This window comes from Taeniopygia guttata, chromosome 4 (assembly GCF_048771995.1).
Source record: "Taeniopygia guttata chromosome 4, bTaeGut7.mat, whole genome shotgun sequence".
Classification (NCBI taxonomy): domain Eukaryota; kingdom Metazoa; phylum Chordata; class Aves; order Passeriformes; family Estrildidae; genus Taeniopygia; species Taeniopygia guttata.
Genome location: NC_133028.1, coordinates 43088588 through 43113584, shown reverse-complemented (window position 1 = coordinate 43113584; position 24997 = coordinate 43088588). Strand labels below are relative to the sequence as shown.

General features: G+C 39.4%; 1 long non-coding RNA gene across 2 annotated transcripts in view; it reads left to right on the top strand.

The window, feature by feature from the left end:
- LOC140683969 (uncharacterized) overlaps nucleotides 1–24997 on the top strand; it is a 116923-nt gene that overhangs the window by 89328 nt on the left and 2598 nt on the right. The window contains exon 1 of one of the 2 annotated variants that reach the window (XR_012055685.1): nucleotides 24311–24537. The exons of the other annotated variant lie outside the window; for it this stretch is intronic. This is a non-coding gene — a long non-coding RNA (uncharacterized lncRNA). Of the gene's footprint in view, nucleotides 1–24310; nucleotides 24538–24997 lie in introns of those variants that run through there. 2 annotated transcript variants of the gene reach the window in all.

Sequence of the window (24997 nt, the reverse complement as noted above, 5' to 3'; positions counted from 1 at the left end):
TTGAAGGTTTACTGTAAGTCTGTTGCACCACTAAACCTTTAAAGTGCTTATTTGGGGAATATGCCCTGCATCTTACTACCACAGATTTCCAGAAAATTAGGTATGATTCTAACTCTCGTCTCTTGTTCTCCATGTCCACAAGGACTAGGAATTCTGTGGTGGGTAAAATGTGCTCACACTTGAAACAGGCAGTACCTGTCTCTATCCAGCAGGTGTTTTTACAGCCTCTTGAGAGTTGTACAGATGGACTCCAAACAATGCAAAGATACAAACAAAAATATAAGTGCCTTTTTTTTTTTAGTTGTCTGGTTACAAAGCAGTTGTTGTTCTAATCTGTAGAGGACTATTAGGTCCTCAGCATTTAAGAAAATATGAGCATGTAAGTACCTACATGCAGGTGTAAGTCTGACAGACACCCAGTTTTGAAAGTCTTGCCTAATGGGTGCAGTGTGGGTAGTCAAGAACTTTTAATTGGGTTCCTTGGAGCTGAGATATGGAACTGTTGATAGTTCCTTTTATCCTAGCTGGAAATAATTTTATAAGAAGTAGCTAATAATTTCCTACTTTAATGTGTTTCATTTTCCTTCCCTTGTTTCATAAGACATTCTTCTTTTGACTGTGGGGAAATCAAGCCTAAAGTATTGTATCATGTGTTACAGCTGCTTCCATATCATTTTCTCTTCTATTTGCATAAGTCAGTACAGAACTGAAGTACTCTTCTTTCCAGAGATGATTTCTGTTTTGGTGAGGAGAAAAAGAAAACCAACAACTTGTGTCATAGCCTTAGAAACCTGTAGCTTCATCTTTACAAAAACATGTTACAAAACAAAGTAAAACAGTGGCTTTTGCAGAGATTGTGCAAAAGAGAGAACCTGGAGAAACCCAGGATATTCTGTGATTTCTGAAATGCAAATTGCAGAGAAGAAGGAACATTTTTCTGGGCATGAAACCTCTGTCTTTTTTCTATTCAGCCAGCTCTGAACGTAGCAATGCAGTATCTGTCTTCTATTTAAGATAACCACGTGATTGGCATTAAGTGTTTGAGTGTGTGTCTTTCTTTTATCTCATACAAGTACTGTTTTCCCTCTTTCTGTTCAGCTGTGTCATGTTGTGTATTTTAGCAGCCTAGAAGAGTCTCTGTGTTCTTAATCTTGTTATCTGCTCTCTCAGCATTTATTCATTTTTCAGTTGCCTATGGAAGAGGAAAGGTTAAGATACAGTAACTGGGCTCTCGGATGGCAAAATCTTTCCTTTAAAACTCCTGCTTGCATTTTGTCCTCTGTTTACCTTTTTGTTTTGTACATTTCAGCTTTAGGTTAATCGCATATTATGTTACATACAAGTCTTCTGTTCTTCCATAGGTGCACACAGCATGTTCATGGAAACAGAATACTGATGCATATAGGCAAACTACAGCAGATATGCCAACCCATAAAATATATAGCACAATGTTATTAATTGGAAAATAATAGCCTGGTGTAACTTATTCTACACAGAAGGTGTCCTGAAATTGTCCATATTGTCTTTACTGAGATTGTTATAGCTATTTGAGTATACAACAGCATGTTACTGATGCATCAATTTCTTTGTTTTGATACCCAGAAGTGTTGTTTGGGCTTTGATTTGCTTCTCGGTGTTCTGTCACACCCTATTATAAAGCTTTGGGTAAAGAATGTTCCTGGTAAGGCAAATTAGGTCTGCAGACTAATGCTTTCACTAATTATTTTCTATATTCTCTGTTAGATGGTTACTTTTCAGGTTGGTCTTACTCTTATGCAAAATTGTCTTGATAGATGAGTAGCTCAGAGCAACATCTGTAATTTATGGATATAGAAAATGCGTGCAGTCTCTCACTGTCTTTACAGATGTGCTTTAGGGCAAGTGAAATGTTCAGATAATGGAAAGGGGGAGTGTTAATAAATCTCAGTCAGGAAGACAATACTTCTTTCCTTTAAAGTAAATTCAAAGCTGAATTCCAAATTACGTTTTTAAACATCATTGGTGCATTTTTTCTTCATACTATTGCTGTTGTTAAATTCAATGCAAGATAATGTGCTTGATGTGTAATTCAAAAATACAAATAACTAGATTGGGATATTTGTTTTCCAAAACAGAACTGGTAAATCACTCAGACGCCATAAAAATGTAGACTAGTGCTTTTGATTAGTTGTTGGAGGCATTTAAGTTTCTATCGGTGTTTGTTTCGGAGAGTCCATTACCATCTATGGGAAAATGACTGCTGCGGCATTAACAGCGTTATTGCAGTCTGTAAGGACTGCGAAGGAACGAATGACACAGAAATTGCTGCTTTGGAGCAGGCCAGTGATCCGTACAGTCTTGTATCTTGTCTCTGACAGTAACCAATATGTGATGATTCAGAGGAAGAAATACACGCAGCCAATTGTGTTATAGTGTACCACAGAGGGAAATTTCTTTTTGGCCCCAGATGGTGCTCAGTTTATGCCTTAAAGCATGAGGATTGATAGCCATTGTAAATTTTACCTTAGCTACTGTAACTAAATTGGATTGCTCCTTGTTGTCCATAACCTGCCCTTCACCTGGCCTTCAGAGAATTACAGTGCTCTTCCTTACAGCTGGATTCTTAGCTTTTACCTTTGCTGTTTTAAGCACATGCAATAATGCAACTCAAAGACTTGTGCCATTTTACATGTCGCACACATAGTATTTTTTTCATCAATAACAGGCTGGTTCAACGCATTTAGTTAAACTGAAAGTATTACTTTTCAGTGGGGCAGAACAGATACTAGACTCACCCTGTGTCAATTCTCTGCTGCTCTGAACATGGGAGCCTTAGTCATGGAGATAGTTGAAGATTATGCCTAGAACTGATGCTGTAACACTTTTGTGTCATTGCAGTGGCCTTGAAAGGATCAAAATTGGGCTTGGAGCATTACCACACCCTGCAAATCTTGACCTCAGCAGCCTCTGGAAACTCTTCATAGTGTTCTTTTACTTCCTGCATTCCTACACTGGAGTGCAAGGTGCTGTTAGAAAAGTGAATATTGTTCTGTTACTGTGCATATGTGACATATAGACCAAAACTTATGAAAGTACCCTGAGTTCAGCTGTAAGAGAAGCATAGATCTAGTTCTTTGTAGTAAACTTTGGTACATTTCATTTGTTGTGCACCCATCTAATAAAACCCTGTAGTCAGAGAGGAGCTATCTGAGAGTAGTAAAATAGTTGTTGCAGACAAAAGCTGACCTCATTTTAGGCTGTCCTTCGTAATGCAGAGCAGCAGAGGCCTTTGAAACTGCTTGCACTGATGCTGCTGCCCTTCAAGACCTTGGGTCCAAGCTAGTTTGGTGGAAAACAGCACTGCATGTCTTTCTGGTTTGTGCATAACTTTTAGCAAGTCCCTCCCTGCATCCAGAGTAAGAAGAATCTGCAACAGTACTTATGCAATTACTGTCCTTGTCTTTGCAGATCAGTCTCTGACATCACGGATAATATTAAAAAAGCAGCAAGCAGTTATCACAGGAAGCAGATTTTGCTCAGCAGCTTGCAAAGTTGTCATTAGGTCCTGCCTTTCTGCCTTCCAAATGCATGCTCCACTATAATTTTGTTCCTTCTTGAGAAATTAGTAAACAACTCAGGTCTCCTTGCCAAATGACCAGTCAAAGCCAGGGAATCTGGGTATCTTGGATGACAGTGGAGCATCATAACAATCTTGGGAGAAAAAAATTCGCTTTCTCACTGAAGGAAGGAGGTTCAGATTTGGTTTATGCTCCTTCAGTATTACTGATTATGAATCTTCTGTAGGGATCATCTAAGTTTTAAATCAGCATGAAAAAGTATTTTCTTGGTTGGTAAGTGGCAGTTGTCATGTGGCCAATCTTGGAACCTCAGCTGATCAAATCCAGTAGGAATTGTCCTTGAGTTGTCAGGCTTTATGAGCTGGCACATTGCCTCCTCCTTTACAGCAGATTCTAATTCTACCAGCACTGCAGCAGTTGAATACTCGCTCAAAGTGATGACATTTTGTATCTTAGTGAGGAAATCCTTCTTTGTCCTATGAAGGAAGGGGCTTGTGGTGGTGATATGCTGCAGCCTAAACTTTGGAAAAGGCTTCTGTCATCCTGGACTTCCACTGGCAGGGCTGGTCCTCATGGACCTGCGTGTCCTCTCACCCCAACTTCCCATTCTGAGTGAGAAACAAGACTGTAGCCACTCAAGTGAAATTTCTTCTGAAGAAACCTTTAGGTTTTCTTCTCCAATACTCTTTCTTTCTTCCAGCCCCTATTGGTTGCACAATGGGGTATCTCACTTGGAGCCATCTGGCTGTGCTGCAGCAAATCTGGATGCAGCAGTGTCTGCACTAAACAGCTGCAGAGGCATAGTGTTCATTTGCAGCCATGCTATCTGACAATAGGAAATTAGTGAGTTTCTTTTCAGAAGATAAATGAAGTTTTTTATGTTAACAGATGAAATGGAAAATTCTGCTGGCTTAATCTCAAATCCCAGATTTCCTTACTCTTGATCTTCCATATAGGTCCACAAAACATTTTTAAATAGTACTTAGGTGGGATTCCAAGGCACTGCAGTCCGTGGATTGCATTCTTTGGGGTAAAAAAATCAGTTTGGTGTGGTTTAAAGATGAGATGCAGAGATGAAATTTAAAGACAAGAAATAGGAGGAAACCAGTTCTGTGGTTATTGAAGTAGTAGACTAACATTACATGCAAACAAGAAAAACGCTTTTAAGACTTCAGTGTGCAAATTGTTCTCTGAGTAAATTCAGCATTTCTGAAAAGCTCTTGCTCTTCCACTTGCTCTGTGATACACTTTACCTTACTCTTAACTGCCTCATATTCCTCCTCATTTTAATTAGCTTTTGTATGTTTGTTTACAAGTTGCAAAATTCAGAGATCCCCAGGCAATAGTTTTAAGAAGAAAGCATGTTTTTATATTGAATAATGTAGATAAGTGTGAGGAGGTTAATGTGACTCCAGGACCTTCTTCAAATCTCTCAGTTCAGGTTTGTAGTAAGCCTTGGTACACTCTGGCTGGGCTTTTGTAAAATGGCTGAATGACAAAAAAAGGTGTGTGGGGTGGTTGAACTATCAGGGGGGGCATGTCCTGCCGTGGCACTTGTACACCTGGAGTAAGACATGCCAGCCCCTGCAGCCAGTGGTGCCACCGCCTTGGGCTGTGGGAGCTTCCAGCAGTGAGTTCAAGGGGCTAGGGAAAATCTTTCAGGCTGAGCTCCGCTCAGTAAATCTGGCCAACTTTAGGCAAATGAAAATTAACAAAAACCTTCCTTGTTTGGTCCCATGCAGTATTTAGACCCTGTTGGCCTCAACATGGTTGCTTTGACTCAATAGCCCCTCCTTATCACAGAGTCAAATTCCTTAGGTGTTGGAAGTCTCCCCATACCCACTGACCTCAGGGTTCAGCTCTGCTGTGGAAGTCAGATGCTGCAAGTCAGCTGTGTGATTGCACCTTTCAGCTGCCCAAAACAGTGGCCTCTTGGCCCACCTGCTCAGCAGAGCTGCAGGAATCCCAGGGCAACAGCAGCTCCCACTGCATTTCAGAAAGCTGTGACCAATACCTCCCATGGCTCTGCTGGCTTCAGAATAAATGGTACCATGACGTAATCACACTGCCCTATAGGCAGGGCTTTGAAAGTGGGCCTAGAGCAGGGGTGCTGAATGAGTTAACAAATCCTCATGGAATGGTTTTTCAGAATGAGATGGGGAAATTCTCTAGGTAGTGTAAGAAAGCTGCTGCTTTGCATCATGTGCCAGCCAAAGCTGTGAGAAAGAAAAGAATATTCTTTCTCTCACTGATGTGTATTAACCTCCCTTTGCAGGGATGGGACTCATGCACTGACAATGTCTGGTTGCTGCAGATTACTCAGGAAAGCATGTATTGTGCAAGCATCAAGTTTCAGCAGTGCTGGACTTTGGGATTTTTTCTTTTTATGCAGCATAACAGCCATGTTAAATTGATTTGTGTGAGCTATGGAAGCTGTTCAATGAGAAGAAGGCTGTTTGTTCATCAGTCTGTTCTTTTCCTGTCCCTGTGTGCATCCAGGGAATCTCAGCCCTCCTGATAATCCCAGAAACTCATTCACACGGTGTGGTATGATTCATGTTTGATGCACAAAATGGTGTGCAATGTAATCTTCCCTATATGTGTACACATGGGGCCAAGCCTAATTTTTGTTTGGCTTGTCCCTGAGTGCCATTGAATGAATTTATTGTGCAAAATAAGCATGAGTGTCAGTCTCTGGTTTTTCACCTCAGAAATTAATAGTACTTCATTGAGGCCAACTCCCTCAACTCTCAAAGCTGTAATCCTGCTGAGTGGTTAGGTCTGGAGTGGGTTTGGGGACCAAGCTGCTCTGCAGGTGTCAGGCCCAGGCAAGCTGAACTAAACACACTGTGGAATTTGCTGTCAATGTTACACATCCTTCCTGGAAAACAGCTGACTTATTTTCTTTTCCTTTTCTTCACCCCTATATGGCAGATCTACATCTGTGTGAGATGCCAGACTAGCATCTGCACTAGCTGCCAGAAATTCCCCTCCAGGAGAAACAAAGCAAACCCACCCATGCCCAGCACAGTCACTATGTGCTATTAGAGCCAGCCTAGATTTGATGCGAGTTGATAGCAAGAGGTGCTGTATGACTCCTAAGTGTTCTTGATAGCACTGAGAAGAGGACTGCTAATATTTAGTACTGAAATATGGACAGCACAAAGCTACTTTCCTTTTAAAAGTCAACTCATAAAAAACGTTTAATGTTAATGGACAAATATAGGTTAAAAATATGATAATTTAGGAATTTGTTTGCTGTAAATTTTATAAGCCAGACATCCTAGTTAGACAGCATTGTGAGTGCTGTGTTTAGTTAGCTGTACTTGTAGGGGAAGGTCTGTTACATATATTCTCATTAGTGCCTTGGATTTTTTTAGGAATAAGCAGAATATGAAAAAAAAAAAAAAAAAGACAATATACACACAATAATTTGCTTCATTACCCTGGAATTCTTCTGGAGAAGATCTGCATGTCTTTTGATTCACTACTCTGTCTTTATCTATCAGTGTCATTCCCCAAGACAAGCTGTCAGTATTCCAAAATGTCCTCTAATGCAGTGGAAAGCATTAGCACCCGCTAATCTTTTCTAAATTGCTCTTTTCTGCTTTTGATTGCTGAAATGTGATAAAGTAAATAAAATTGTAGGCTTTTCTTGCTTCTCTTGTATTTCATGGATATAGTTATTATTTACTTTATTTATAAATAAATGCAGGCCAGCAGATTCACGCACATACAATTGAAAGTGTCAGCTTGAGTCCTTTGCTGTTGCAAGCTATAACATATCAAGCACCACTATTAATGTGGTGACTCTGTTTTCTGATGGATAAGACACTTTGAATAATTTCTTCTTATGCTCTCTGTCACTGCAGCAGTGATTAGCTCTTCTGCAACCAAATTGTCCTGATATCTCAGAAACCACTGCTGATGTTCAGCCCAATGGCCAGTTTATACCATTTTTTACTCATTTGTCAGCTTTCTTTTTCCCCTTCAGATAACATCCCAGTTGTCTATCAGTCTTCTCTGTCCTTCTCTTTTAAGATGTGCACTTATGAATGGTTGTGGCAGCACTTCTCTACCGTGTTCTGGTTTGTGCGTCTGTGTCTTAAATGTTGAAGATATTATCACGTGCAGTTTTTGAAAGAAAGTACAATGGCATAAATACTTTTCTATCTACAGAAAATACCTTGATCGATGCTTCCTAGCATTACATTTGTCTCTTTCATAGCTAAGTCTTACAGACCATTCATTCTCCACCTTGGTAATTTCTTACTGATGAGCTCTCAGCTTCTTGCAGTAGTTTTTGCAGTTAGCTCGTAAGTGCAGAACCACAACATTTTTTTTGTTCATGTGGGACTCATGTCAAATTTCTATTGTTATTGTCACCAAAGAAATCCATTTCTTTTGGGGTAGGTATTGCAATCCTCTTATATTGGCAATGATACCCCATATCACTGACTCTCATTAGCCCAGTTGTTCATGCCAAAGTTATTAAAGAAAATAGTAAACTAGATTTATCCTTGAAAAATTCCAGTAGCCAAGCTCACTGCTGTCTGAAATTCTACCTCTTGGTACTTTTTGTTGCTGTTTTCCTTTGCATAGCTGCCTACCCACTAGCTTTCTAAATTGACGTATGGTTTCCACTGGAAATGCTTTACTCAAGTCTACCTGTATAAGACTGACTGAATTTCTTTTGTCTGTCTAAAATATAGATTATCTTTCCATGTCAATCTAGAGAACTCCTTAAATATTAGCCCATTTTGCATTTAGGTCCGTGTTAATCATTAACCATCCTTTCAAAATTTGTTCTAAATTCTCCCATACTCCTGAGGTCAAACTTACAGTACTGTATTAATTAATATTATTTTCCTATTCTTAATGCAGGCATTACTGTTCTCTAGTCAAATGACATGACTTCATACTGGATAGATTATTACAAAAATACTTGCAACAAGGCTATAGAAGACAATTATTTCTATGATTATATTGGAGCTCCATTATAACGGAGCTGTGAAAATGAAAGGTGTAGTTCTGTCTAGCTTTATTTTCTGAAAGAAACTTCTAATCATGGTAAGGTGAGAGATCTCGCTCATGTGCAATATGGGTGAGGAATTCTCATCTGTTTATTTTTACTTAGCCTTTAGTCTTCTCTAATGTATGCATGGGTTTTCATTTCAGTGGCTGTTTACAAAAACAGATCTTCTTGGAATAAGAATGGAAACAAAATGAACAATACAGTGGTTTCTGTTAAAAATAAAAAAGTCAACCATTGTCATTTTATATGAGAAAGGAAAATGACTTTGGTATCTCAATTCTCACCAGCTGAGTTGATAATAGCAATTGAAAAGCACTGAAATAATGTTCTTAAAGGGCTGTTCTCATTTTGGTAGGGCTGTCTTTTCTTTCCATTTTAACAGTTTTTGAGCATTCATCAACCATCTTGAATGTGACCTGACATGCCAGTACATGTTAAAATCATTTTATAGTATTTTATTAACATAGGGAGTATGATGATAAATTATGCCAGTTGTGTATTTATTCACAAATTGTCGTCAGCAGAATGTAGTCCCCATATCAGTCTAATTTAATGACTTTGATGGGAATTTTTTTTTTTACTCTCTCCTTCTTTTCTTGATGATGAACTTAACCTTAGAAAAGCAGAATGCCATCTTCTGAATTGAGATCAGGGAGAGCATTTAGACAAGATCTGCTCTCTTTTTTAAAAAAAGCTGTGCATTCTCTAATTAACCAAGGTAGTGTTGGGGAGCACTGTATTACATTAATTTTTTCATAGTGCTGCTACTTTGGTTTCCCATGGTATTAGGTAGGGAATTGCTGTCCAGGAACAAACAAGGAACAGAGGAAGTGTAGTTCTGAGTCACTGGGAGTCCATCCGTGAAGGTGTTTAGTAATGAGCTGACATCAGGGAAGTTACTGCCAGATGGTCCAACTGTGGACCAAAGAATATTCTTTGATTTCGCTCCATCTTCCATTTTTGTTTTCAGTTTGCTGAAGATGGATTTCTCAGATGATGGAGTCTGTTTAAGAGGCAGTCAGACTTATTTCAGTTGAACAGTGCACGTGGATATATTAAGCAAAATTTTGGCAATTTTGTTTCAACTTATTGTGTCTTGTAGAAATGTCCTTGAACCAGAAAATTTCTACATTTAAAAAATGTCCAGATCGGCATTTGCTTGTTTTTCCTCTTTCAGAGCTTTGCAAAAAGGTGGAAAAAGAAAATCTAAGTATGGTTATCATCTAAATTGCATTGTGTGATTGACTCTGTAATAATAAACATTTCTAAAAGAAACACAAAAACTTTGTGTAGAAGTTCAGTGAAAAAAAAATGCCTTGCAATAACTTCTTAGACCCCAATTTTGCATTGATGGCAAATAAGAAATAGTAGAAAAAAGTTTCTTTGCTTTGTTTCTAGATAATAATGCAGAATTCATGCACATATTTAATATATTTTTAAATGGAAGGGACAGCTTGATAAATATGCAGTTCAGTATTGCAATCACACAGAGAATGGACAGCTGTACTATCATTTCCCCATCAGAAATGCAGAGTTTACATTCATATCAGACACAAATGTAGATGTCTTTACATTTTCCCTTTGCTTAGATCTAAAGTTATTTGCGTAGTGGATTCTTTATTGCACTATGCCTTGTGGCTGCGCAGCTCATTTAATTTGGTACCTTATATACCATATTCTATAGTAGATAAGAAGATCATATAGTGTAGAAAGCTGTAATTTAATAAAAATTTTGAAGCCTTGACAAGGTGTTTTGTCTTTCAGGGATCTCTATCTCAATTTAAATATTTGCATGGCTTTGCAGCTAAGTCTTGCCACGGACATGTAGCTTCTCATCTGTTGGGGTCTTGTAACTGAGGAAGAAGAGAACTTAAAAACTATGTAAAACATTTTTAAATTATTTTTGAAAGATTTCTAATTCTCTTAAGGCAGCCCCCAAATATTAATTATTTTATTGCCCCTCAGAGGTGACCAGCCATTACCTGTTTCTTTCTCCTGCTTCATTTATAGATAGACAAATTATTATTGTCTAATAATAAGCAAAATGGAGATGCATTGTCTGTAGACCTTGCAGCCTTAGTGTAAACAATTGAAAAGGTTTTATTGTACAAGGAAGGGTTAGCACTGAGCACCCCAAAAATGTACTGTACTGTTTCAGGCTGCCAAATACCTAGAGGTCCAGATAAGCTTCATAATATGATGTTGAATTTTCCTCGCTTGTCTTGGAACCGAAAAGTTGACAATGGATTGCAATTCCTTTTGGTACTATAAAATGTTACAGAAATCTGCTAAATATAATTGAGCTTTGTTGAATGCAGAGATGAACTTACCCTCCTGTATTAATCTTTCTCTGAAGGTGTTTTTTCATATTAGTTACAGGACAGTCAGATTTGGTAAATTACCTAAGCAACATAAGATCATAGATTTAATTCAGAATCAATTTTCAAATCTTAATTTTTCTTAAAAGCAAGCAAACAAACAAAAAAACCCCAATCAACCAAAAAAAAAATCCAAACAAACTCCAGGTGTACTTCCAAAAAACTCAGGAGAGTTGGTTTCATGTCAGCTTAGCCTTTTAAAGGCAGTGTGGCAAGTTGTCATTTTCCCCAAATCCCAGCTTCTTTGGTTCTGCACCTGTTCGTTGGCAGCTGAAACATGTTTTTCTGACTTGTGACACCTCATGAGCCTGAATTCCCAGCTTCTCAGTGCTGCAGTTCCCACACTTTTCAGCTATGGAGTAGTCTAGCAGCATTGGTTTACTTGAAAGGAAATCCTGAAAATCCTGTTTGGTAGGAAACAGAGATAATTTAAAATTTTATTCCTTTAGGGAACAAATGTTCCCTAGGTATGTTCTGATGGTTGGTATTGTTTGTGTAGTAGAAACACAACAATTGCTGCCCAGCTATGCTCTGAAGTCCTTTAGATAACTTTTGGAAATCCCATACTGCAATCTCAGTTTTGTAAAGGTAGATTTCTCTGGCTGCATTCAAAAAGGATCCAAAGCAGGAAGCAGTTATTGCCAAGTTTTCTGTGGCAAGGAGAAAATCGTGTATTGAGGAGCTAAATTTGAACTTTCGCTTCATTTTACCATTTGTGATCATTATTATTGCCTACCCTAGAATAATTCTCGGCTTGGCCAATGCTGCAGCTATTACGTTCCATCTGTTGGAGAGATGCAAATCTAAACAGGCAGAAAAATACCATCCCAACTTAATCCATGTATTCTGACATCAAGGCAAAAAATTTCCACTTTTCAGTATAAGAAATACATGCTTGTAAAAAATGTGCTCTGTCTCTCTGATTATCTTGGGTGATTTCATGTCTACTCATAGCACATCCATTCAGTGCTTCAGAAGAGGCAGGAGTAGTGGGTGGTGCAGTGCAGAGAAGGCCCTCATGCCTGCTGATGCATGAGGTGTCTCAATCAAGCCTCCACTGATTTTACTAATGCAGTGGTGCAAACAGTAGAAACTGCCTAAGGCTCTTTCTGTTCCTTTGGAGCAATGGTAACATTTGGTGGAGTACTGGCAGCAGTGGTAGTATCGATGCAATAACAAAAAAATAGGGGGGAAATGACAGCCAGATAACGTAGTGGCTGCTGCTTACTAAGTAAAATAGGGAAAGACGTCAAGTGCCTTGTGTTCTGTTTTTTCAATTTGGTGACTGCAGTACCTCAAGTGTTGTGGCTGTGTGAATGAAACAGTAGCATCAATTTGAAGGATGTCTGAGATCATGTCAATATACACACTGAAGGGACAAGTTCCACATCGCTTCACTTCTACGTGTCCCTCCTTCTTTCACTGTTCTTGCTAACAAGTTGTGATTCCCCTGCTTTCCCTCTCTGAGCAAGGCACCACACTTTCGTTGTTTCTTCTACGCCTTTCTGCGGAGGTCGTTGTATTCTCTTCCTACGGCTGTTAGTGATGTGCCTTAAATCTTCTTTACAATGCTGCTCTGCCTGTTGGAAAGCAAAGCAAAGCATTGACTGTGGATACAATGCAGCCTTGTTTGAAGTGGTAATTAAATAAGAAGCAGTGTATTGGAAGGCAGAGTTGCCAAGTGCCTAAGAAGGGAGTGGAAATTTTATTACTTTCATGGTCTTCTCCCACCTTTCTCTTAGGAAAATAGGAGGCATGGGAAATCTACCATTTGGAAAGATAAACAAGATATTAGTTTACAGTGAAGCTCCTGTTTGAAGGCTCTTGCAAAAAGTAAAACCCTCAAAAGCTGCTCTCACATCAGTTTCCAGTAAAGCTCATATTGGATTATTTCTGATGAGCTGTTCTTTGACAGCTCATCATCAGTCCCGCCTCCACCTCACACAATTTTAAGATCCTGTTCAATAAGTAGAACAAGTATGAACATGGTTCTGTACTCCAGTTATCCTGACCCAGGGTGGGGGAGGAGGGTAGGAGAGGAGTGGATAAAACAACATGGAAAGGCAAAGCATCATGTTCAGTGGGGCATTTTAACAGGAAAAAATCACTTTTTCCTTTAAATTTGGAGTGTTGCCCTAACTTTGAAATTCTTTACTCTCTGGTCTCTTCTGGCTAGCCCTAGGTCCTTTTCATTTTTCTCTTCCTAGCCTACGTTCCCCTCCCTCCACAAGCACTGCTGACTCTGCTTCTTCCTGTTTCTCCCTTGCCTACGCTCTCAGAGTATCATTGGCTCCATGCCTCACTCAGCCAGGAGAGTGTCATGAATACTGCATACTGTTCAAATGTGCATGTCTGATGTGCAAAGTTCTAAATTAAATGCTTCTGCAGATAGAAACTGTGGGGGGAATATCACAAATCAGAGTCAAGAAAATTACTGTGCTTTCTAGAGAGAGAAAACACATTGAAAATAGTCATTTGTAAATGACACATATGCCTAGTGAGTGAATCATATGCACTGTTCTAAAAACCAGGATTTATCATAAAAATAATTTTAAAATAGGGACCTCAGGTTTGTGTTTAATCCCTATCTCCAGGGCAGTTTAGCTGTACCTCAAACACTGCTACTAATGTTTATCTGACCTTTTCAGAGGGATTTCTGTTATGAAAATTAGGCAAGCATAATAAATTTGCTCATGGTTTGTTTTATCTCTGAACAGAGAGGATATTTTACTTCTTCCTCTTTGCAGCAGCACTTCATATACATGTTATATATATATTAGTTGATTTCTCAGTGTCTCTTTTCCTCAGATGGAGCTTCTCTCATTCTTTCAGCATTTGCTCAGAGTCTTTTGTCCAGACATTGCTCATCCTTGTTTTCTCACCTCTAAATTCTAAGTGGTGTACAGTCAGTGGATTTTTTTGAAATGTAGAATACTAAACTGAACAAAGGGGGAGGTTTGTTAGCTCTTAATGCTGTAATGTTTAGGAGGTTTATTTTTTTGTCCTAACTAGTGTGACAGTGTTGATTGATATTTGATTTCTGAGGCATTCTAACCCCCCAGGTTGTCTTCTGTCTCCCCGTTGGTCATCCAGTATTTGTGCAGTTGATTGTTGTGACCTTCAGCTCACTGACAAGTGAAGTATAGCACTTAGTATTTGTCTTTACTGAGGCACTCCAATTTATTTCAGACCACTTTTCCATTTTCTTAGATTTGTTTGGGATTCTATACTTGATCTCCATGCCAGTAGAATAACAAATCTTCATTGTTCTCTATCCTTGCCAGCAATTACGGATACTTATTTAAGAGTTTCTGCTATAAAAGGTGTGCTGAAATCTAAATCTCTGTGTTCTTTTCCTACTCCGTGTTGCCTTTCCCAAGTCTTTAAGTATCTCTTTGTCTTTCAAAGTTCTTGAAGACTTTTCTTGGAAACTTTTCTTATCTAATCTATAAGGTTGTTGTCATTGTTTATGACACGTTTTACTTATTCTTTCTTGTAATTATTTGCTTGTAGGTGTCAGTTATTGTACAAGAAAATGTCAGCTTTTCAATTAATAGATTATTTTTAATTACTGTTACTGCCCCCTCATATTTAGCCACTCTTTAATAGCTTTTTGAGAAGAGACTGTTGTTCTTTTCAGATGTTTGTGGTGTGCCTTCTCTATCTTATTCTGGAGACTTGGGGCTGGGTTCAGACCTAACCTCGATGTCTTTGGCTGTCAGGAGACGTGATCTTCAGTCAGAATAAGGCAAGGACATTCAAACTGTCTTAAGGTAAATCATCCTAACTATGCCCCAGGCCACATTTAGGAGGTGAAGCCATCTTTGCCTTTTGCCCTTCAAGGCAAGCTCAGCAGATATCTGGCTCATCTGGGAAATGAGCTCACTGAGTTTATATGAAATACTTCATTCACTTAACTTTTCTCCCCTTTGAATATAGTACTTCTTTAAAGTGCCTTTACAAAGTTATCTTTCTTCCCTTTTACCACACATTGCAGGTGAAAATCTTGCCTGACTGAAATCAGTAGAAGCTTCAGTTAGGTCAGAAATTTCACCCTAGAATTTAAAGTGCAATTATATCGTGCAAGCCTTAAGTAATGTTCTCATTTTACTAAGCTCACTTGTTCTCTCTAATGACTCTTCAGTCACAACTAAGTAGAGAATAAGGAAAGCAGCGTGTATAATCTCGATTTTTGAATAGACAAAACCAATGTTACAAGCTAATTTTTATATTTTCAGAACCAGGCCAACTTCTCTGCAACTATTTCATTACATGTTAAATAAATCTGGATAAAGAATGGATCTGTGTCTCAGCAAACAATTTCAAGAAATCTGAGTTGAATTGATGACCTTGACATTGGTATTACCTTCTTTTTTTTTTTTCCTTTTCCATCTGTAAAATGATGATAATGATACTGGTATTTCCTTAAAGCCTTTGGATATCTTTGGCTGAGAACTTTTAGCTTTATACTGTAAGTGGCACTTCTTTACTTTCCAGAAACCCTTTCAAGCTTCCATTAAAAAAAAAAAAAAAAAAAAAAAAAAAAAAAAAAAAAATTCAGATTTTTGTTCTGGCACTTGTAGACGTCAGTGTTGCTAGACTGTGAGATTTTTCCAAAAATGATTCATGAGAACTGGGCTGTTTCTTTTGCAGCTCTTGGTCTTGCAGCTGAGCTAGAGAGGGTCGGTATTTTTGCTTTGCAGCAGAAACAGCCACCAGGTTTGATGCTTGCAGAGAACAAGCACGACAGTTCTCTTGCAGTTGGAAAGGGAAGCCTGTATAGGAGTCTCCTCTTATAATGTTTTTTTTGGAGTCCCAGTAGAGAGCTATGTGTCTTTTAGAATATATTTAAATTAATGAAGGGATTAAAGGATATTGGTGCTTAAAAATAGCACAGGGCTGTTCTTAATGACATAGAATAATGGTTCAGAAGGGAACAGCTCTGACTATACCATTACGTAAGAAACAAGGAGGAAAAAAATCAAGTTTGCTCAAAGACCAAAAGTCTTGCTTTTGTAGGAGAGGAAAATAAAGAAACTGAGAGACCTTGTTACATTGTGCCAGTTTCTGGTGGACTATGAAAGTGAAGATTTTCTAATTATCAGGAAACTGGGGGTGGAAGTTGTGTGCTTTTTTGGTTTTCTTAAACAACTGGGGATTTCAAATGAGAGAAGTAGCTGTTACATAATATTTAGCACAGAAACATCCCAAGGTATCTGTGTGATTCCCTTGGCATGGAGTCAAGCAGGGATAAAGCACTTATGTTTCTATGTTTCTTAAAATGACTTTTTGAACATGCTGAATGGTTCTGGTATCTCAGGGGAGCAGTCTAGGTCAGACTTGACAGTGGAGTTGCATCATAGGCTGCTGTCCCAATGGAGATGGGAATAAGCAGACAACTTCCATTAGAGACCACCGCTGAGATTCCAGCCGCTTGTCGGAAGTAGTGTTTGCATTCCGAAGAGTAATTGCACATCACTAGAACACGTCCCTCGCTGTCGCATGGTAGGAAAAGTCGATATTGGCTTGGCAGGGAAAGGAAAGAGGATTGCTTACTGCAATTGGGAAAAGCTTTAGGCCTGTATTTCTATCCGATGTCATATTCTCTGTCCTTCCTTGCGGAAGCCTTTAAGAGCTTGTGCACTTCTATTCTCAGTGATTTACAGCCTTATATGTTTTCCAACTTTTGAATCTAAATTGCTATTCTGTTTTTGTTTTTTTTTCCTAATGTACTTCCAAAGCCAAGGTTCTCCAAACTTCAGCTGCTTGCTTGGGGAAAGCCATTCCACTGCCTATTAAATTTTACTGTGAAGCAACTTTTTTCCAACAATCTGATTTTTCTTTATTTCCTCCTGGAGATGCTTAGATTCTTCTCTTTATTTAACCCACAGATCTCCTAGCTTCACATCTTCAAGTATTTGTAGCTTTTTTCGTAATCTGTTCTTATGTCCTCTTTATTTTAGGTCTGTTGGACTCTTTAGATGTCTGCCCTGTGAATCCTTTTATTTATTTTCCCACATTAAGGTGATTGGCACTGAATGCATAATCCTAAAATGATCCTTTCCTCTGTACATCTTCTGCTTATGCCTCTGCTTGTGCAGCCTAATCTTTCATTTGGTAATTTGTTGCCAAAGCACTTGGCAAATTTGTCTTTCACAAATACCTTTCGCAGGTCATTGCTGCAAGTTTTCTGCCTTACTCTGGTGCCAAAATGCAAGTTAGCTAATTTAAACTCTTGAAACGCATTAGCATAGAGAAATTATTGAAAAGTTTATTGGGTAGTGGAAAGCTTTCAGGTTAACTGTTTTGCATTCAAAGGTGATTACAAGGAAAGGAAAGTGGGAAGCAAAGAATATCTGAGTAAACTCTGAACCTTAGGAAAACACTATGGTAGTCTGTGACTGCTGTAATGAGCCTTGGGGCCACTGGCAGTTGGCATCGTTCAGCTCCTCTGCCTTGCCCTGGAAGGCTGGACCACCATGAAGCAGCTACAAGATGAGTGGTAGAGTGCAAAAGCTAATTTAGAAGTGCCCTGCCTTTTCCTCCCCGTCTTTGCCAAGTATTTTGTGGTGAGAGCTAATGATCAGCATTGCTGCCTCCCTGAGTGCTCCCCCTCAGGAGGACACAGGCTGGAGGGCAGCTCACACACCCTTTGAGACTGCACGAGCACTGCTCGCCTTTGCTGCAGCTGCTGCTCACTTGGCTGCTTCTGCACAAGGGTGAACGGTCCTGCACAACACAATAAATCCATTTCCTTAATAGCTACCTCATACATTTGCTTATGCTTTTCAAGTTGTATCTCTTGCTGAGACTGCTGCCTTCCCTAAGTCCTGATGTGGGATCTGCTTTACTCTAAGGCATTTGGCTTATTTTATCAGTCTGTGTTTCCTTAGCCTATTCCTCAAGGCATTTCCCAGTAAGAACAGTAGTGAGATAAAATATTAAGGGGACTTAGAAGAAAGATTGAGAGGCTTTTTACCAAGGCTTGTAATGACAAGACAAGGAGCGATGGTTTTAAACTAAAAAGGAGTAGAATTAAATTTGACATAAAGAAGATATTTTTTTATGATGAGAGTGGTCAGACGCTGAAACAGGTTGCCTAGTGAAGTTGTGGATGTAGCTTTTTTGGGAATATTCAAAGTCAGGTTGGATGGGGCTTTGAGCAACCTGATCTAGTGAAAGATGCCCCTGCCTATCACAGGGGGGTTGGACAAGATGAAATTTGAAGGTCCTCTCCAGCCCAAACCATTTTATGATTCAGTCCTGAAAATAATTCAGCCTATTTGACAGGTATCTGGATGTTGAAAGTCATGTCTTTTCAGTGTTGTTCAGTGGTTGTTCATGTCTGATCTGTAGTGTAATGTTTAATGTCCTGCTCAAGTTATCTTGATTCAGTTATTTTTTTTCTCAGCCCTGGGATGAAACTATTTTCTTTCTGGGTATTAATGCTTGATTCAGCTGTACAGGTTCTCACTGCCTCTTTTGTTAGCCTGGAGGATGCATATGGGAAGTGCTTGTTGCACCTTGGATATTTGTCATATGCTTCTGTTCAAATGAATGCTTTGTGCTGTGTTTGCTTGGCTAGAAGAAAAAACCATTTCAATTTCAAGCCATTGGACAGAGTGTGTTTTGCAGTCCAGACTTTCTTTTCCTGTGCTGCATTTCTCTCCTTGATGGCATACTGATTTACCTTGCTCAGTCGAGATGGGCCAGGCCCAGCTTTCTGCCCAATTATGTGTCTCAGTGTCTTTCAATTTCACATCTTAAACAGATCTCAGACCTGTTCCTCCATGCTGGGATCGAGTTCTGTAACTGCAGGTTCTTGCTGTGCATTTCATTTGGGCTCATAATGAGCAGACATGGTGCAGCTACACCCAGAGGCAAAACAAGAGGGGTCCACCGCAGATGTTGAGCACCCTCTGAGCAGATTGTGGGGTTTCGGCTCCTCCAGCAGCCTCCTTGCTTTTCCATGCAGCATCATGGAAATGAGCAGGGCTGAGCGCAGAGATGGATTTGGAAGTTTGGTTTATGGATGCTTGATTTGTTTTCTCTGCAGAAGGTGGTGTTGAGGGTGCACAGCCTATGGTGTCTTGAGCATAGGTCTCTCTATTTCCTCAAGAAGTGTTCCTTCTTTCTTTCTTTCCCTCCCACCAGCACATGGGTCAGTGTTTAGTGTGTGCTAACTGCCTAGACGTGGACAACTAAGTTGGGGCAAAACATCTGGTCACTTCTCCAAGGAATACAGTCCTGTTTGGTCCAGTGTTGCATCCCAGATGTTTTCTGGGATGGTTAAGCCGGTCAAAGGATGTGGCATATAAGCTGACCTGACTGATTGCTGTTACCAGAGGGGTTTAACCATCTGGATGGGGTCTGGGTGTTGGGTGAGCATGGGAATAAGTGAGACAGGAGATGTGGGAATGGCAGGAATTGAGATGAGGGCAGCACCTCTGCTTTCTCTGACACCTTTTGACGTATCAGCCTAACTCAGTGTCTCCTGAGGTTTCAGCATCTCATCAGGATGCTGGGAGAGGCAGATCTGCCTTGCTCCTGGCCACTTGCTTCCCCTGTGCTGGCAGCTAACTGACCCCCTTGAGCCAACTCAGCTCCCTAAACCTCCAGAAAATTAACTGTTTCTAAAAATGTGAGTACTCCAGCTGTCTCAGCAGATCAACTCACCACTAGAGCCAGTTCCACAGGGCAGCAGGGAGTCTCTCATAGGAGCAAGGCTCAGACTGACCACTGTCCTTTGAAGTAACCACCTTCCCTAGCTCCTTCCCCCAGGCTGAGGTTTGGTGCTTGACCAATGCCTTTAGACTGCCTCTAAATCTAAGAAAACAAGAATTCACTCATTTAGCTGTTCCTGGTGTATTGAAAGCTCCGGTGGAATATTACAAAAGCTGCTTTGACATTCCTGCTATGTTTTGGACAGAATAGTTACTGTATTTTTAAGAAACATCTTAGCATGCACATGGCTGTGTAATTTACAAATTGCATATATCTAGCCCAGAATACTACATTTTTTATTCAGACACTGCAATTCATTTTTTTACTACTTTTTTAGAGTATGAATTTTCAGTCTGAAAAATAATGTCATTTATAATAATCCCAATTTCTGTTGCTGGAGGTTGGTCATACAAGACTGTCCTCAGTAGAAGACAATGCTGCAGTTCATGCCAACAGTTCAGCTTTTATGCAGTAATAATTAAAAGAAAAAGTTTGTATTTATTTACTGGCCAATTATCCAATTTTTAAAGATTGGTCTTCACTGAAAGATAAAATGAAGAGAAATGCAAAAGGAAAATTAGATCATTAATGTACTCTTTGCTTCTAGCTTTCACTTCATTTGATTGTAAATTGTTTGCAGTAAAATTGCAAATTAGTAGCTTGGATAAAGAACTATGAATTCCTTCAACATCAGATTTAAATGAGGAAGAATTGGGCCTCTAACCTTCATGGAATATAACTGTAGCTGGATGCATTCCTAGGGGCTTATTATCCATTCCTCCGTATCATTTGCTTGAACTCACAATTGCTCAGTGTTCAATGCACACTGGGATGCTGGAAAATGCCTAAGAAGATGTGAGATGGAAACCTAGGCAGTGGGATGCTCTTGCTACCAAGCACAGACGTCAGAGGATGCACCACATCCCACAGGAGGCTTCTGAATAGGAATGGCTGTCAGAAAACCATGTTGCTTTCTGGGAGTAGTGCAAAATTTACATCCTTAGCTGGCAGAGAGACAAGGCTTAGACTGAAAATAGGTTTTCCATGTTTTTTAAGAAGAGCAGGTTGAAATAGCCATCCGTCCTGGAAAGGAAAAAATACTGCATGAACTTCACAGTTACTTGTCTCCAGCCTCTTACCAAGTACAGGAGAAGTATCTAAGATGTAGTGCCAACATTTGTAGGTAAATTTTGGTTTAGCATGAGATATTACTACTGTCATTTCATTTATTTTATGACTAGAGTGATTTCTTCCTGTTTATCACACAGCTACTGTGGAACAGTGTCTTTTGTTTCACCTTTATTGCTTTTACCAAAAGCCAAAGTAATCGGAAAACAATTCCCCTTTATGGGCAATATCCTGAATTTTTAGAGAATAGCTATGGAGAGAGAGATATCCTTTTATAGAGGGTCTGTTGGGTGTGTGGTGGCTGTGGCCAGCCTGGAGAGAAAAGCTGGCGGCTGGAGGGACATCTGTGTGTGCTCCTGCTGGCCAGGTGTTTGGGAGCAGGGTGCTTCTGTGATGCAGAAAATTTAAGTCTGGTTTGTGTGCATAAATAACTGGACTCAGGTACTAATTAGAGATAATTTGTCTGGAAAGTCAAAGATTAAAGGAACTCTTGTCTTCCTCTCACAACAATTTTGTCTGCATTGTGCTGTCTGATAAATCAGATTGCATAATGGGGGTGTTGTGTGGATTTTGGATTTTCCAAGAGCAAATAAGAATATGCTGATATTAGGTTTTTTTCTTCTCTGGTGCACTCATTATGTCTATAGGAGAGCTTCTTCACCCTTTCCTGTTGGGTTTAGCTGCCTTTGTCTGCTATGTGGTGGCTCCCGTTAGCTGTGCAAGGCCTGGTTGTCAGTGGGAAAGGCTTCTGCACCTCAGGCATTTGAGATACAATGCTTGTCATGTGTCTTGCTTTTTGAACCTTGAACCTCTGTCCAATTCTAACTTATTTTTTCTGATCCAGTGATCCTTCAGCCTGGAAAGGATGAGTAGGAACACTCAGCTATTGTCAGCCTGGTTCAAGCCATGGGGGAAGTACAGTGGTTGCTGTTCTGCTGTGTTTGTAAAACAAGCAAGAGCAAAATGCTTGGATAGAACGAGCAAAAATAAAAAAAAAAAAACACCTGTGTAGCAAATTGTATTTATCTTTCTCACTCAGTAAATGCAGCCATACAATCTGAGTATGGTATACACAGTTTGGGCTGTGTAGTGAGTGGGAATACATTTACAGGGAGAGGAGGTTACCTGCAATTGTTAACAGTATCATTAAGACAAAATAAAAAAAGGAGATAAAAGATTCGGGGATTTGGGTTTGAGTTTTGTTGGTTTGGCTTGTTGTTGTTGTGTGGGTTTTGCTGCTTTTTGTTCTACAAGATGAGGATGTCTTATTTGTGACTTTGTTGCTCTAGACACTGTGTACTTCTTAATAGTTGCTTATCTTTTTGAGTTATGTTAAGACAAGTAGAATCCAAGTCTCAGATGAGTGCTGGATGTCTGGGTCTTTTTCCGGTGGGATATATTTACTACAACAGTAAAATCTCAGCAGCACCAGGATAATGTACCTGGTCCACAGTCACATCCTAGGCTTTTATTGCTTACGCTGTCAGTGCATATTAAGAATTAGTGAGCAATGTACACTAGATTGTTTCAGACGTGGTTTCTATATTATTCCTAACATCCCCTGACAGACTGTGCTATCCCAGCTGCACTGTGTTGGTAGTACTGGAAGGAATATCAGCCACCATTGTGGAGTTTGGAATATAGATTCATTTGCAGCCTCAAATTCTTATTTACTATACAGAGCTTCATAAAATGGGCATTTGTCAGGATGATCAGTTTCTGTCCAGACGTGAATCTTCTAAAAGTTTGTTAACAAAAGTAGCTTCCAAATACTGCACAGATTTAGAAAATTATGGATTACCTATGCTTCATAATGAAGAGCATTTTCAAAATTACCTTTATATACTAGATTTCCTTAGGAGCAAGAAAACATAATTTTTAAATAAAGTGTTATATTTTTTCAGAAAGCAGAAGAAGGAATGCTTGATGAGTACTGAATTAGACAATGCTTGTTTCTCAGCCGCTTGTGAAATTGGTGGTAGACCAGTCCGTGCTTAAGAGGGCATGATCCAGTTGCTGTTAGACCATTTGAGTTATTTGTGGACAAAGGATAGACAAACATTAGATGCAGAAAAAAAAAAGCAATTTTTCTGAGTGCTCTATATTTGCTTCTCATCTGGCTTATGTATCTCCTGTATATCTTGTATGTACAGAGGGGTGTGAAAAAGACTCCAGCTCGCCAACTCAGATCTTGGAATAAGGGAAGAGAGGAAAGCTGGCTCTGACAGTTCAAAGCAGAGATATTCACAAATGGAGAAATATGAGGAAGATAAAAAATCTGGAAAATAGGGACATGAATGGTAAAACATGAAAAGAAAAACATAGGGAACAGGACAAAGGAGGAAAGGAAACATAAGGAAATTGAAGTGTGAGTGCCAAAGAAAAGAGAAAATAAGAGGCGTAAATGGAGGAAAACAGAAAAATTATGTCGTTGTCAAGTCTTCTTTTACATATGTAAAGCTCTAAGTATTCCAAGATGAGAATGTGTATATATAGAAATGAATATGTAGTTTGAGCCTTTTTAAAATTAGGCTGAAGTATTGAATTTTTCAAATCAAATTGGAGACTTATGTGCATAGTGGAGCCATATCCCATTTACAAGATGAACACATTAGTGGTATCTCACTCACACAAAGCATTCCTCCTCCTTGTTGCTCCTTTGCCCCAGGTTGTCCCTATTGTGCCATATGGCCAACAGTGATAAACAGTGAGCCCCCAAGAGCTGATTCTGCTCGGAATTGACTGCCCATAAGCAGGTAAATCCACACATACCAGGTTCTGGGCTTGAAATCTAAAACTGTGTGTGAGACTGAAGGACGGACACAGGGAACATCATGTTACTGTGTTGTTTTGCATGAAATTGGAGTATTTGAATTGTTGCAGTAGTCAGCAGAATGGTAAAAACCATCCAGGGCATGCCTAAAGTGTGTGCTAAGTGGGCAACAGAAACACCAACAGAAAAATGTTTCTATAAAACTTGTTTATTTGGGAAAATGTGGATGTTAGTTAATTGAAATGTTCACTTCTGTCTACTGAGAACTGACAGGAGGAATACTAAAGCAGACAAAAAGCAGCAAACTGTCTGAAGGAACACTTTTTGAACCCTATCTAGTTTGCAGCTTTCGAGTTCTTCCTTATTCCAAACTATAATGTGAATATTTAAAATCAGCTCTAAAATATATCAGGAAACTTGAAAGAAAATGGAATGAAAAGAGAGGGGAATGTAGTACTCAGATTTTCTGTGTATCAGGGTAAAGGAAACAAGTTTTATAATCTTTGTATATCTGCAAAGCTGTGGTACTGCTAGAAATTAACTTCAAACTGAGGAACTCAAAATAGAACTCCAGTTTAGGGAGAGTGGTACTGCTCAGTTTGCCACACTGATATTTACAGCCATAGTCTGAATCCTTCTGTGCCTTAGAAATCATCAATCCTCTTGAAGGTGTGAGCATCTTCTCACACTGTCAGGTTTGAATATTTAATCTAGATAATGAACTTGAGTTTAAATGTGACTCCTTTGGCAATGGAAACTGCCTTTGAAGTTTTTAGATCTTCTACATTCCACATTTCCTGTTTTAAATTAAAAGAACAAAGCGCTCTCAAATAATGCACCGCAAGCAGCCTGTGAAACCTGCATCTCAGACATGAGGAACCAGACACAAGGAGGAGGTCTGGAGGCATTTCATTAATCTTCCCATCAAATAATCTGCCCCAGGTAAGAGCAGTTCAGGTGAGCCAGAGCTAACAGGGTTGGTCGTATCCTCAATTACAGGGCAGCTCAACTAACGGCTTCATTAAAAACCTTACTCCTGTGCTTTGTTGATGACAATGATGAAATACCTCACAGTAGCCATTGTAGGATGTAAAATTATGATCTCTTGGAAAGCCTCCCACCCCACCCTGCCCCCAAAAAGCCCCAAATTGTTGTCATCTGCCTTTCTCCAAATTCCACAGGTCACTTCTGATCCAGCTTACATAGGCCTTCCATGTTTTTTCACTGTCCTTAGACCATGACCTCTCCCAGCTTCCAGGAGACAACACTTATGATCTTTCTTTAACCATGAAGCTTTCTAGGATGTGCCTATTTTTCAGGCATGACTGGAAAACTCTAAGGAGTTGCGATCAATTTGAAATTTACCTAATTGAACCACGTCTAGAACAATTTTTTCAGTCTA